Source organism: Meriones unguiculatus, chromosome 1 (assembly GCF_030254825.1).
Source record: "Meriones unguiculatus strain TT.TT164.6M chromosome 1, Bangor_MerUng_6.1, whole genome shotgun sequence".
Classification (NCBI taxonomy): domain Eukaryota; kingdom Metazoa; phylum Chordata; class Mammalia; order Rodentia; family Muridae; genus Meriones; species Meriones unguiculatus.
The window spans coordinates 75,426,181-75,440,935 of NC_083349.1; positions in this window are offsets into that span (position 1 = coordinate 75,426,181).

Sequence of the window (14,755 nt, forward strand, 5' to 3'; positions counted from 1 at the left end):
CCACTTGGTGTGCGTCTTAGTCTGTTTTCTGTTAGTGTAACTAAATACCACATGCTTTAGTACATTGCTTAAAAGCTTGTGGCTTTCAAGGCTGAGAAGCCCAAAAGAAGAGCCTGTAAGAGCCTCCTTACTACATCATCATAGGGTGGATGACACATGGTAACAGAGGGAAGAAGGCAGCTCAGAGGCTTTATTGTCTTACAGCATCAGAGAAGCACTCATGACCTCATCTAACTATCCCTACCTCAAACACAATAGCACAGAGGTCAGAGGCTGGGTTTCTAAAGCATGAGCCTACAACCCAAAACACTACCACCTTACTAGGTGACAAAGAGCCAAGCTGTGACCAGCACCTACAAAGGTCTGTCTACACACCAATCCAAACCCCTTTGGCTTTTTGTGACATGAAATCTTTCAAGTGTGCACCTTTTCAATACACACTCCAAATTGTTTATGGGTAAAATTATGAATATATAATGTGACCAACACTGAGTGACTCTCTGAAGTTTAAATTTTAAAGATTTTATTTATTTATTGTATATGAGTACTCTATTTGCATGTATATGGGCATGCCAGAAGAAGGCATCAGATTCCAGTATATAGATGGTTGTGAGCCACCATGTGGTTGCTGGGAATTGAACTTAGGACCTCTGGAAGAGCAGACATGCTTTTAACAGCTGAGCCATCACACCAGCTCCTTCCACCCACCCCCCAGTGTTCTTAAACTGTAGCAATCAATTATGTCATTGCTATCTACTCTCCATAACTTATTATAATAGCCTTCCTGGTATGATTGAAAATGACATCCTTTCTAGGATTCTCTTTGCACTAAACCTAATGTTTATCTTGTGTTTGGTCTCATTTTTTAGGGTAGGAACTATATAGGACAAAGTTACAGATTTCAGACAATAACAATATTAAAAGAAAAAACATTTTATATTATAGACTATTATTATCTTCCATGCTTTCTTTTTTTTGATATCATTTGAAGCTCTAGTCCTGGGGCCAGAGAGTGGGTGCAGTATATAAAGCAGAAAGACTGATTTTGGATCATACATGCATGCATGCACACACGAGTACACACACACACACATACACACACACACACACACACACATCTTTACCTGCAAACTTGAACATCAGTGATAGTTCACATCTTGTGTACAAACATATAACTGCACATACATATGAGCCTTTTATATACCATGGGTTACAAGAACACACCTAAACTTGGCTGGACATAAAACTTCCCACTGGTCTCTATGACTCAGAGAGTTTTAAATTTATAAATATTTTGTTGCTAGTCTACAACATTAAGCTACGGACCACACAAAAGAACCTGGTACTTTTGAGTGTTTTCTGAAAGAATAAAGATAAAAATTGTGCATTGGTGATAATTTATACTTCTACATGATGGGAACTGATGGTTCTTTCGATGGAAACTTGTTTCTGTGCCGTACACTGTGAGATAACACTTTTCAGTTTTCCTGTATTCCTAATTGAGTGAGCGACACACATGTGATTCCGTTTAAAAGTAGTGCTTTGCTTTTCTTTTCTTTCGATGGAAACTTGTTCCTGTGCTGTACAGTGTGATATATCACTTTTCAGTTTTCCTGTATTCTTAATTGAGCGAGCGACACACATGTGATTTAGTTTACAAAGTAGTGCTTTGCGTTTATGTTCTTTCAGGTTAGGGCTAGGATTAGGGATAGTGTAAGGGTTAGGGTATGGTTAGGGTTAGGGTTAGGGTTAGAGTTAGGGTTAGGGTTAGGGGTTTAGGGTTAGGGTCAGGGTCAGGGTCAGGGTCAGGGTCAGGATTAGGGTTAGGGTTATATCACTTTTCAGTTTTCCTGTTATAATAATTGAACAGGCAACACGTATGTGAATTAGTTTACAAAGTTTTGCTATGCTTTACTTTTCTTTCAATGGAAACTTTTCTGTGCCTTACAGTGGGAGATAACACTTCTCAGTTTTCCTGTATTCCTAATTGAGCGAGGGACACACATGTGATTTAGTTTACAAAGTAGTGCTTTGCTTTTCTGTTCTTTCATTCGAAACTTGTTCCTGTGCTGTACAGTGCGATATATCACTTTTCAGTTTTCTTGTATTCTTAATTGAGCGAGGGACACACATGGGATATAGTTTACAAAGTAGTGCTTTGCTTTTCTGTTCTTTTATTGGAAACTTGTTTCGGTGCTGTACAGTGCTATATAGCAGTTTTCAGTTTTCCTGTTATAATAATTGAACGGGCGACACGTATGTGAATTACTTTACAAAGTTGTGCTTTGCGTTTCTCTTGTTTCGATGAAAACTCATTTCTGTGCCGTACAGTGTGAGATAACACATTTCATTTTTCCTGTATTCCTAATTGAGCGAGCGACACACATGTGATTCAGTTTACAAAGTAATGCTTTGCATTTCTGTTCTTTCCTTGGAAACTTATTCCTGTGCCATACAGTGCATGATAACACTTTTCAGTTTTCCTGTATTCCTAATTGAGCAAGCGACACACATGTGATTCAGTTTACAAAGTAGTGCTTCCCTTTTCTGTTCTTTTTTGGAAACTTGTTCCTGTGCTGAACAGTGCGATATATCACTTTTCAGTTATCCTATATTCCTAATTGAGCAAGCGACACACATGTGATTTAGTTTACAAAGTAGTGCTTTGTGTTTATATTCTTTCGTTGGAAACTTGTTCCTGTTAGGAACAAGTTAGGGTTAGGTTTAGGGGGTTAGATTTAGGGTTAGGGTGAGGGTGAGGGTTATATCACTTTTCAATTTTCCTGTTATAATAATTGAACAGGCGACACGTATGTGAATTAGTTTACAGAGCTGTGCGTTGTGTTTCGGTTCTTTTGATGAAAACATGTTTCTTTGCAGTACAATTCGATATATCACTTTTCAGTTTTCCTGTATTCCTAATTGAGCGAGCAACACACATGTGATCTAGTTTACAAAGTAGTGCTTTGCTTTTCTGTTCTTTCGTTCGAAACTTGTTCCTGTGCTGAACAGTGCGATATATCACTTTTCAGTTATCCTATATTCCTAATTGAGCAAGCGACACACATGTGATTTAGTTTACAAAGTAGTGCTTTGTGTTTATATTCTTTCGTTGGAAACTTGTTCCTGTTAGGAACAAGTTAGGGTTAGGTTTAGGGGGTTAGATTTAGGGTTAGGGTGAGGGTGAGGGTTATATCACTTTTCAATTTTCCTGTTATAATAATTGAACAGGCGACACGTATGTGAATTAGTTTACAGAGCTGTGCGTTGTGTTTCGGTTCTTTTGATGAAAACATGTTTCTTTGCAGTACAATTCGATATATCACTTTTCAGTTTTCCTGTATTCCTAATTGAGCGAGCAACACACATGTGATCTAGTTTACAAAGTAGTGCTTTGCTTTTCTGTTCTTTCGTTCGAAACTTGTTCCTGTGCTGTACAGTGCGTTATATCACTTTTCAGTCTTCCTGTTATAATAATTGAACAGGCGACACGTATGTGAATTAGTTTACAAACTAGTGCTTTGCCTTTGTGTTCTTTCATTGGAAACTTGTTTCTTTGCCATAGAATGTGAGATAACACTTTTCAGTTTTCCTGTATTCCTAATTGAGCGAGCGACACACATGTGATTCCGTTTAAAAGTAGTGCTTTGCTTTTTTTTTCTTTCGTTGGAAACTTGTTCCTGTGCTGTACAGTGTGATTTATCACTTTTCAGTTTTGCTGTATTCCTAATTCAGCGAGTGACACACATGTGATTTAGTTTACAAAGTACTGCTTTACGTTTCTGTTCTTCTGTTGGAAACTTGTTTCTGTGTTGTACAGTGCGATATATCACTTTTCAGTTTTCCTGTTATAATAATTGAACAGGCGATACGCATGTGAATTAGTTTACAAAGTTGTGCTTTGCGTTACTGTTATTTCGATGGAAACTTGTTTCTGTGCCGTACAGTGCGAGAGAACACTTTTCAGTTTTACTGTATTCCTAATTGAGCGAGCGACACACATGGGATTCCGTTTAAAAGTAGTGCTTTGCTTTTCTGTTCTTTCATTGGAAACTTGTTCCTGTGTTGTACAGTGCGATATATCACTTTTCAGTTTCCCTGTATTCCTAATTGAGCAAGTGACACACATGTGATTCAGTTTACAAAGTAGTGCTTTGCGTTTACGTTCTTTCATTGGAAACTTGTTCCTGTTAGGTACAAGTTAAAGTTAGGGTTAGGGTTAGGGTTAGGGTTAGTGTTAGATAGGATTAGGGTTAGGGTTAGGGTTAGGGTTAGGGTTAGGGGTTAGAGTTAGGATTAGGGTTAGGGTTAGGGTTAGGGGGTTAGTGTTAGGGTTAGGGATAGGTTTAGGGTTATATCACTTTTCAGTTTTCCTGTATTCCTAATTGAGCGAGGGACACACATGTGAGTCCGTTTAAAACAGTAACTCAATGACTGGCTCTTTGGTCTCCCCACCCCCGAAGGGAGGAGCAATCATGTCAGGCCACAGAGGAGGGCTTTTCAGGCAGTCCTGAAGATACCTGATAAAACAGGATCAGATGAATGGGGAAGAGGTCCCCCCATCAGTGGACTTGGAAAGGGGCACGGTGGAGATGAGGGAGGGAGGGAGGGACTGGGAGGGAATGAGGGATCGGGACACGGCTGGGATACAGAGTTAATAAAATGTAACTGATAAAAAAATAAAAAAAATTATTTAAAAACAAAGACAGTAATCCCTCTCCATTGTACAGGTCATCCTGAAACTCACTATATAATCCAGCGTAGCTTTGAACTTTCAGTGACCCTCTTGAGTCAGGCACCCAAGAGCTGGGATTATAAATGTGTGCCACCACATCCAGTTAGTTTTAAACATCATAGGAAAACTTACAATTTAAATAAATTTGTAAAATAAGAAAAAAAAATAAAAGTAGTACTTTTCTTTTCTGTTCTTTTGTATGAAACTTGTTCCTGTGCTGTACAGTGTGATATACCACTTTTCATTTTTCCTGTATTCCTAATTGAGCGAGCGACACACATGTGAATTAGTTTACAAAGTTGTGCTTTACGTTTCTGTTCTTTCGATGGAAACTTGTTTCTGTGCCTTACAGTGCGTTAAATCACTTTACAGTTTTCCTGTTATAATAATTGAACAGGCGACACGTATGTGAATTAGTTTACAAAGTTGTGCTTTGCGTTTCTCTTCTTTCCATGGAAACTTGTTTCTCTGCCGTACAGTGCGAGATAACACTTTTCAGTTTTCCTGTATTCCTAATTGAGCGAGTGACAAACATGTGATTCAGTTTACAAAGTAGTGCTTTGCGTTTACGTTCTTTCATTGGAAACTTGTTCCTGTTAGGAACAAGTTAGGGTTAGGGTCAGGGTTAGGGTTAGGGTTAGTATTAGGGTAGGGTTAGGGTTAGGGTTAGGGTTAGTGGTTAGGGTTAGGGTTAGGGGGTTAGGGTTAGGGTTAGGGTTAGGGTTAGGGTTATATCACTTTTCAGTTTTCCTGTTATAATAATTGAACAGGCGACACATACGTGAATTCGTTTACAAAGTTGTGCTTTGCATATCTGCTCTTTCAATGGAAACTTGTTTCTGTGACCTACAGTGCGAGATAACACTTTTCAGTTTTCCTGTATTTCTAATTGAGCGAGTGACACACAGGTGATTCCGTTTAAAAGTGGTGCTTTGCTCTTCTGTTCTTTCATGGGAAACTTGTTCTTGTGGTGTACAGTGCGTTATATCACTTTTCAGTTTTCCTCTTATAATAATTGAACGGGAGACACGTATGTGAATTTGTTTACAAAGTTCTGCTTTGCCTTTCTGTTATTTCGATGGAAAATTGTTTCTGTCCCGTACAGAGTGAGATAACACTTTTCAGTTTTCGTGTATTCCTAAATGAGCAAGTGACACACATGTGATTCCGTTTAAAATAGTGCTTTGGGTTTATGTTCTTTCATTGGTAACCTGTTCCTGTTAGGAACAAGTTAGGGTTAGGATTAGGGATAGGGTTAGGTTTATGGTAAGGTTAGTGTTAGGGTTAGGGTTAGGGGTTAGGGTTAGGATTAGGGTTAGGGTTAGGGGGTTAAAGTTAGGGTTAGGGTTAGGGTTAGGGTTATTTCACTTTTCAGTTTTCCTGTTATAATAATTGAACAGGCTACACATATGTGAATTAGTTTACAAAGTAGTGCTTTGCTTTTCAGTTCGTTCGTTGGAAACTTGTTCCTGTGCTGTACAGTGCGTTATATCACTTTTCAGTTTTCCTGTATTCCTAATGGAGCGAGCGACGCACATGTGATTTAGTTTACAAATTAGTGATTTTATTATTTGTTCTTTCATTTGAAATTTGTTCCTGTGCTGTACAATGTGATATATCACTTTTCAGTTTTCCTGTTATAATAATTGAATAGGCGACATGTATGTGAATTAGTTTACCAAGTTGTGCTTTTCGTTTCTGTTCTTTCGATGGAAACTTGTTCCTGTGCTGTACAGTGTGTTATATCACTTTTCAGTTTTCCTGTTATAATAATTGAACAGGCGACACGTATGTCATTTAATTTACAAAGTTGTGCTTTGCGTTTCTGTTCTTTCTTTGGAAATTTGTTTCTGTGCCATACAGTGCGAGATAACACTTTTCGGTTTCCCTGTATTCCTAATTGATTGAGCGACACACATATGATTTAGTTTACAAAGTAGTGCTTTGGATTTCTGTTCTTCGGTTGGAAACTTGTGTCTGTTCTGTACAGTGTGTATATCACTTTTCTGTTTTCCTGTTGTAATAATTTAACAGGCGACACATATGTGATTTAGTTTACAAAGTTGTGCTTTGCGTTTCTGTTCTTTCAATGGAAACTTGTTTCTGTGCCATACCTTGAGAGATAACAATTTTCGGTTTTCCTGTATTCCTAATTGAGCGAGTGACACACATGTGATTCAGTTTACAAAGTAGTGCTTTTCATTTACGTTCTTTCCTTGGAAACTTGTTCCTGTTAGGGGGTTAGGGTTAGGGTTAGGGTTAGGTTAGGGCTGGGTAAGGGATATGGTTAGGGTTACGGTTAGGGTTAGGGTTAGGGTTGAGGGTTAGGGGTTAGGTTTAGGGTTAGGGTTAGGGTTAGGGTTAGGGTTAGGGTTAGGTGTTAGGGTTAGGTTTAGGGTTAGGGTTAGGGTTAGGGTTAGGGTTAGGGGTTAGGGTTAGGGGCTTAGGGTTAGGGTTAGGGTTAGGGTTATATCACTTTTCAGTTTTCCTGTTATAATAATTGAACAGGCGACACATATGTGAAGTAGTTTACAAAGTTTTGCTTTGTGTATCTGTTCTTTCAATGGAAACTTGTTTCTGTGCCGTACAGTGCGAGATAACACTTTTCAGTTTTCCTGTATTCCTAATTGAGCGAGCAACACACAGGTGATTCCGTTTAAAAGTAGTGCTTTGCTTTTCTGTTCTTTCGTTGGAAACTTGTTCTTGTGCTGTACAGTGAGATATATCACTTTTCACTTTTCCTGTATTCCTAATGGAGCGAGCGACTCACATGTGATTTAGTTTACAAATTAGTGATTTTCTTTTTTGTTCTTTCATTTGAAACTGGTTCCTGTGCTGTACAATGTCATATATCACTTTTCAGTTTTCCTGTTATAATAATTGAACAGGCGACACGTATGTGAATTAGTTTACAAAGTTGTGCTTTGTGTTTCTGTTCTTTCGATGGAAACATGTTTCTGTGCTGTACAGTGCGTTATATCACTTTTCAGTTTTCCTGTTATAATAATTGAACAGGCGAAACGTATGTCATTTAATGTACAAAGTTGTGCTTTGCGTTTCTGTTCTTTCGTTGGAAACTTGTTCTTGTGCCATACAGTGAGAGATACCACTTTTCGGTTTCCCTCTATTCCTAATTGAGCGAGCGACACACATGATTTAGTTTACAAAGTAGTGCTTTGGATTTCTGTTCTTCGGTTGGAAACTTGTTTCTGTGCTGTACAGTGTGATATATCACTTTTCAGTTTTCCTGTTGTAATAATTGAACGGGCGACACGTATGTGATTTAGTTTACAAAGTTGTGGTTTGCGTTTCTGTTCTTTCGATGGAAACTTGTTTCTCTGCCATACAGTGCAAGATAACACTTTTCGGTTTTCCTGTATTCCTAATTGAGCGAGTGACACACATGTGATTCAGTTTACAAAGTAGTGCTTTTCATTTACGTTCTCTCCTTGGAAACTTAGGAACAAGTTAGGGTTACGGTTAGGGTTAGGGTTAGGGTTAGGGTTAGGGTTAGGGTAAGGGTTAGCATTAGGTTAGGGCTGGGTAAGGGATATGGTTAGGGTTACGGTTAGGGTTAGGGTTAGGTTAGGGGTTAGGGTTAAGGTTAGGGTTAGGGTTAGGGTTAGGTTTAGGGGCTTAGGGTTAGGGTTAGGGTGAGGGTTATATCACTTTTCAGTTTTCCTGTTATAATAATTGAACAGGTGACACATATGTGAATTAGTTTACAAAGTTGTGCTTTGTGTATCTGTTCTTTCAATGGAAACTTGTTTCTGTTCCGTACAGTGCAAGATTACACTTTTCAGTTTTCTTGTATTCCTAATTGAGCGAGCGACACTCAGGTGATTCCGTTTAAAAGTAGTGCTTTTTTTTTCTGTTCTTTCGTTGGAAACTTGTTCTTGTGCTGTACAGTGAGATGTATCACTTTTCAGATTTCCTGTATTCCTAATTGAGTGTGCGACGCACAAGTGATTTATTTTACAAATTAGTGAATTTCTTTTTCGTTCTTTCTTTTGATACTTGTTCCTGTGCTGTACAATATCATATATCACTTTTCAGTTTTCCTGTTATAATAATTGAACAGGTGACACGTATGTGAATTCGTTTAAAAAGTTGTGCTTTGCTTTTTTGTTCTTTCGATGTAAAGTTGTTCCTGTGCTGTACAGTGCGTTATATCACTTTTCAGTTTTCCTGTTATAATAATTGAACAGGCGACATGTATGTGAATTAGTTTACAAAGTTGTGCTTTGCGTTTCTGTTCTTTCGATGGAAACTTGTTTCTGTGCCATACATTGAGAGATAACAGTTTTCAGTTTTCCTGTATTCCTAATTGAGCGAGTGACACACATGTGATTCAGTTTACAAAGTAGTGCTTTTCATGTACGTTCTTTCCTTGGAAACTTGATCCTGTTAGGGGGTTAGGGTTAGGGTTAGGGTTAGGGTTAGGGTTAGGTTAGGGCTGGGTAAGTGATATGGGTAGGGTTACGGTTAGGGTTAGGGTTAGGGTTAGGGGTTAGGGGTTAGGTTTAGGGTTAAGGTTAGGGTTAGGGTTAGGGGTTAGGGTTAGGGTTAGGGTTATATCACTTTTCAGTTTTCCTGTTATAATAATTGAACAGGCGACACATATGTGAATTAGTTTACAAAGTTTTGCTTTGTGTATCTGTTCTTTCAATGGAAACTTGTTTCTGTGCCGTACAGTGCGAGATAACACTTTTCAGTTTTCCTGTATTCCTAATTGAGCGAGCGACACACAGGTGATTCCGTTTAAAAGTAGTGCTTTGCTTTTCTGTTCTTTCGTTGTAAACTTGTTCTTGTGCTGTACAGTGAGATATATTACTTTTCAGTTTTCCTGTATTCCTAATGGAGCGAGCGACGCACATGTGATTTAGTTTACAAATTAGTGATTTTCTTTTTTGTTCTTTCATTTGAAACTTGTTCCTGTGCTGTACAATGTCATATATCATTTTTCAGTTTTCCTGTTATAATAATTGAACAGGCGACACGTATGTGAATTAGTTTACAAAGTTGTGCTTTGTGTTTCTGTTCTTTCGATGGAAACATGTTTCTGTGCTGTATAGTGCGTTATATCACTTTTCAGTTTTCCTGTTGTAATAATTGAACAGGCGACACGTATGTGAATTAGTTTACAAAGTTGTGCTTTGCGTTTCTGTTCTTTCGATGGAAACTTGTTTCTCTGCCATACAGTGCGAGATAACACTTTTCGGTTTTCCTGTATTCCTAATTGAGCGAGTGACACACATGTGATTCTGTTTACAAAGTAGTGCTTTTCATTTGCGTTCTTTCCTTGGAAACTTAAGAACAAGTTAGGGTTATGGTTAGGGTTAGGGTTAGGGTTAGGGTAAGGGTTAGGGTTAGGTTAGGGCTGGGTAAGGGATATGGTTAGGGTTACGGTTAGGGTTAGGGTTAGGTTAGGGGTTAGGGTTAAGGTTTGGGTTAGGGTTAGGGTTAGGTTTAGGGGCTTAGGGGTAGGGTTAGGGTGAGGGTTATATCACTTTTCAGTTTTCCTGTTATAATAATTGAACAGGTGACACATATGTGAATTAGTTTACAAAGTTGTGCTTTGTGTATCTGTTCTTTCAATGGAAACTTGTTTCTGTGCCGTACAGTGCGAGATAACACTTTTCAGTTTTCCTGTATTCCTAATTGAATGAATGACACACAGGTGATTCCGTTTAAAAGTAGTGCTTTGTTTTTCTGTTCTTTCATTGGAAACTTGTTCTTGTGCTGTACAGTGAGATGTATCACTTTTCAGATTTCCTGTATTCCTAATGGAGTGTGCGACGCACATGTGATTTAGTTTACAAATTAGTGATTTTCTTTTTTGTTCTTTCTTTTGATACTTGTTCCTGTGCTGTACAATATCATATATCACTTTTCAGTTTTCCTGTTATAATAATTGAACAGGCGACACGTATGTGAATTCGTTTAAAAAGTTGTACTTTGCTTTTCTGTTCTTTCGATGTAAAGTTGTTCCTGTGATGTACAGTGCGTTATATCAATTTTCAGTTGTCCTGTTATAATAATTGAACAGGCGACATGTATGTGAATTAGTTTACAAAGTTGTGCTTTGCATTTCTGTTCTTTCGATGGAAACATGTTTCTGTGCTGTACAGTGCGTTATATCACTTTTCAGTTTTCCTGTTATAATAATTGAACAGGCGAAACATATGTCATTTAATTTACAAAGTTGTGCTTTGCTTTTCTGTTCTTTCTTTGGAAATTTGTGTCTGTGCCATACAGTGCGAGATAACACTTTTCGGTTTTCCTGTATTCCTAATTGAGCGAGTGACACACATGTGATTCAGTTTAAAAAGTAGTGCTTTTCATTTACGTTCTTTCCTTGGAAACTTCCTGTTAGGAACAAGTTAGGGTTAGGGTTAGGGTTAGGGTTAGGGTTAGATTAGGGCTGGGTAAGGGATATGGTTAGGGTTACGGTTAGGGTAAGCGTTAGGGTTAGGTGTTAGGGTTAGGGTTAGGGTTAGGGTTAGGATTAGGGATTAGGGTTAGGTTTAGGGTTAGGGTTATATCACTTTTCAGTTTTCCTGTTATAATAATTGAACAGGCCACACATATGTGAATTAGTTTACAAAGTTTTGCTTTGTGTATCTGTTCTTTCAATGGAAACTTGTTTCTGTGCCGTAAAGTGCGAGATAACACTTTTCAGTTTTCCACTATTCCTAATTGAGCGAGGGACACACAGGTGATTCCGTTTAAAAGTAGTGCTTTGCTTTTCTGTTCTTTCGTTGGAAACTTGTTCTTGTGCTGTACAATATCATATATCACTTTTCAGTTTTCCTGTTATAATAATTGAACAGGCGACACATATGTGAATTCATTTAAAAAGTTGTGCTTTGCTTTGATGTTCTTTCAATGGAAACTTGTTCCTGTTCTGTACAGTGCGTTATATCACTTTTCAGTTTTCCTGTTATAATAATTGAACAGGCGACACGTATGTGAATTAGTTTACAAAGTTGTGCTTTGCGTTTCTGTTCTTTCGATGGAAACACGTTTCTGTGCTGTACAGTGTGTTATATCACTTTTAAGTTTTCCTGTTATAATAATTGAACAGGTGAAACGTACGTGCTTTAATTTACAAAGTTGTGCTTTGCGTTTCTGTTCTTTCTTTGGAAATTTGTATCTGTGCCATGCAGTGCGAGATAACACTTTTCGGTTTCCCTGTATTCCTAATGGAGCGAGCGACGCACATGTGATTTAGTTTACAAAGTAGTGCTTTGGATTTCTGTTCTTCGGTTGGAAACTTGTTTCTGTGCTGTACAGTGTGATATATCACTTTTCAGTTTTCCTGTTGTAATAATTGAACCGGCGACACGTATGTGATTTAGTTTACAAAGTTGTGCTTTGCGTTTCTGTTCTTTCGATGGAAACTTGTTTCTGTGCCGTACAGTGCGAGATAACACTTTTCGGTTTTCCCTGTATTCCTAATTGAGCGAGTGACACACATGTGATTCAGTTTACAAAGCAGTGCTTTTCATTTATGTTTTTTCCTTGGAAACTTGTTCCTGTTAGGAACAAGTTAGGGTTAAGGTTAGGGTTAGGGTTAGGGTTAGGGGTACGGTTAGGTTAGGGCTGGGTAAGGGATATGGTTAGGGTTACGGTTAGGGTTAGGGTTAGGGTAAGGGGTTAGGGTTAGGGTTAGGGTTAGGGTTAGGGGTTAGGTTTAGGGTTAGGGATATATCACTTTTCAGTTTTCCTGTTATGATAATTGAACAGGCCACACATATGTGAATTAGTTTACAAAGTCGTGCTTTGCTTTTCTGTTCTTTAGTTGGAAACTTGTTCTTGTGATGTACAGTGAGATATATCACTTTTCAGTTTTCCTGTATTCCTCATGGAGCGAGCGACGCACATGTGATTTAGTTTACAAATTAGTGATTTTATTATTTGTTCTTTCATTTGAAACTTGTTCCTGTGCTGTACAATGTGATATATCAATTTTCAGTTTTCCTGTCATAATAATTGAACAGGCGACACGTATGTGAATTAGTTTACAAAGTTGTACTTTGCGTTTCTGTTCTTTCGATGGAAACTTGTTCCTGTGCTGTACAGTGCGTTATATCACTTTTCAGTTTTCCTGTTATAATAATTAAACAGGCGACACGTATGTCATTTAATTTACAAAGTTGTGCTTTTCGTTTCTGTTCTTTCGATGGAAAGTTGTTTCTGTGCTGTACAGTGCGATATAACACTTTTCGGTTTTCCTGTATTCCTAATTGAGCGAGTGAAACACATGTGATTCAGTTTACAAAGCAGTGCTTTTCATTTATGTTCTTTCCTTGGAAACTTGTTCCTGTTAGGAGCAAGTTAGGGTTAAGGTTAGGGTTAGGGTTAGGGTTAGGGTTAGGGTTAGGGGTAGGGTTAGGTTAGGGCTGGGTAAGGGATATGGTTAGGGTTAGGGTGTGGGTTAGGGTTAGGTTTAGGGGTTAGGGTTAGGGTTAGGGTTAGGGGTTAGGGTTAGGGTTAGGATTATATCACTTTTCAGTTTTCCTGTTATAATAATTGAACAGGCCACACATATGTGAATTAGTTTACAAAGTTGTGCTTTGCGTTTCTGTTCTTTCTTTGGAAATTTGTTTCTGTGCCATGCAGTGCGAGATAACACTTTTCGGTTTCCCTGTATTCCTAATTGAGCGAGCGACATACACGTGATTTAGTTGACAAAGTAGTGCTTTGGATTTCTGTTCTTCGGTTGGAAATTTGTTTCTGTGCTGTACAGTGTGATATATCACTTTTCAGTTTTCCTGTTGTAATAATTGAACGGGTGACACGTATGTGATTTAGTTTACAAAGTTGTGCTTTGCATTTCTGTTCTTTCGATGAAAACTTGTTTCTGTGCTGTACAGTGTGATATATCACTTTTCGGTTTTCCTGTATTCCTAATTGAGCGAGTGACACACATGTGATTCAGTTTACAAAGTCGTGCTTTTCATTTACGTTCTTTCCTTGGAAACTTGTTCCTGTTAGGAACAAGTTAGGTTTAGGGTTAGGGTTAGGGTTAGGGTTAGGTTAGGGCTGGGTAAGGGATATGGTTAGGGTTACGGTTAGCGTTAGGGTTAGGGTTAGGGGTTAGGGTTAGGGTTAGGGTTAGGGTTAGGGGTTAGGGTTAGGGTTAGGGTTAGGGTTAGGGGTTAGGGTTAGGGTTAGGGGTTAGGGTTAGGGTTAGGGGTTAGGGTTAGGGTTAGGGTTAGGGTTAGGGTTAGGTATTAGGGTTAGGGGTTAGGGTTAGGGTTAGGGTTAGGGGTTCGGGTTAGGGTTAGGGTTAGGGTTATATCACTTTTCAGTTTTCCTGTTATAATAATTGAACAGGCCACACATATGTGAATTAGTTTACAAAGTTGTGCTTTGCTTTTCTGTTCTTTCGTTGGAAACTTGTTCTTGTGATGTACAGTGAGATATATCACTTTTCAGTTTTTCTGTATTCCTAATGGAGCAAGCGACGCACATGTGATTTAGTTTACAAATTAGTGATTTTATTATTGGTTCTTTCATTTGAAACTTGTTCCTGTGCTGTACAATGTGATATATCACTTTTCAGTTTTCCTGTTATAATAATTGAACAGGCGACACGTATGTGAATTAGTTTACAAAGTTGTGCTTTGCGTTTCTGTTCTTTCGATGGAAACTTGTTCCTGTGCTGTACAGTGCGTTATATCACTTTTAAGTTTTCCTGTTATAATAATTGAACAGGCGACACGTATGTCATTTAATTTACAAAGTTGTGCTTTCCGTTTCTGTTCTTTCTTTGGAAAATTGTTTCTGTGCCATACAGTGCGAGATAACACTTTTCGGTTTCCCTGTATTCCTAATTTAGCGAGCGACATACATGTGATTTAGTTTACAAAGTAGTTCTTTGGATTTCTGTTCTTCGGTTGGAAACTTGTTTCTGTGCTGTACAGTGTGATATATCACTTTTCAGTTTTCCTGTTGTAATAATTGAACCGGCGACACGTATGTGATTTAGTTTACAAAGTTGTGCTTTGCGTT